This window comes from Halyomorpha halys, unplaced genomic scaffold (assembly GCF_000696795.3).
Source record: "Halyomorpha halys isolate HHAL.00 unplaced genomic scaffold, Hhal_1.1 Scaffold143.1, whole genome shotgun sequence".
Taxonomy (NCBI): domain Eukaryota; kingdom Metazoa; phylum Arthropoda; class Insecta; order Hemiptera; family Pentatomidae; genus Halyomorpha; species Halyomorpha halys.
Genome location: NW_027114557.1, coordinates 133,044 through 133,843, shown reverse-complemented (window position 1 = coordinate 133,843; position 800 = coordinate 133,044). Strand labels below are relative to the sequence as shown.

The 800-nt window shown below is 35.5% G+C and overlaps 1 protein-coding gene across 2 annotated transcripts in view; it reads right to left on the bottom strand.

Moving 5' to 3' along the window:
• Window positions 1–800, bottom strand: part of Shab (Shaker cognate b) — a 153,754-nt gene that overhangs the window by 56,238 nt on the left and 96,716 nt on the right. The window lies entirely within an intron of this gene.

Sequence of the window (800 nt, the reverse complement as noted above, 5' to 3'; positions counted from 1 at the left end):
AAAAAAACTCGAAAGTGAAATATTGAAATCAAAGTAACAGCCTTACTGTGCATTTTTATAACAACTTTTTCATATTTACGAAAAAAAATTGTACAACAACTTATATATTGAAGTTTATAAAAAATTAAATTTCATTTCAAGTAAGTAAAAATTTTAGGTAACGCATGTTAGGAATACTGCAATAAAAAGTCTTCATGCGCCTATATCTCGAAAACTTAATAAGTGATTTAAAAAATTAAAAAATATTATTGAACATATGTTAAAGCACAAACTTTCGGTTTCTATTTAGGTTAATTTTGTTTTGACAACTTTCCAAGTGACTTTTAATTTTGTTAGTTGTAAGGTTATGTTTATTCATTTATTTTTGTTAACTATAAGTAATTTTAATTTTGTAAATAAAAATAAGGGATATAAGGACGTTCAGTGTTTATAAATAAATTGCGGAGGTGTGACACGTGCGGAGCAATACCGAAGGCAGTGGCGCCAGTTCCTATATAATCGCGGATGAGGCAGTTGGCTGTGAAGATTTAGATAGCACTGGAGCGATGTTAGTTGGCATTGGCACGTCGTAGACAAGTGACGCATTGCTTCTGGGACGCTCCACCGCCATTGTGTTTGTGGACTCTTGTTAGTTGGAGCTTTTGGAACATTTTTTACCCTCTCACCGGCAGTCACCACTGTTCAGTCTACAGTTTTTTGGAGTCGTCGGGTTGCCCGGTAACCTCTCTCTCACCAGCTCGCCAGCGGTCATCCTGGTCAACCAACTCTAGATGTGTGATATTGTCGTGATATGCGCATAT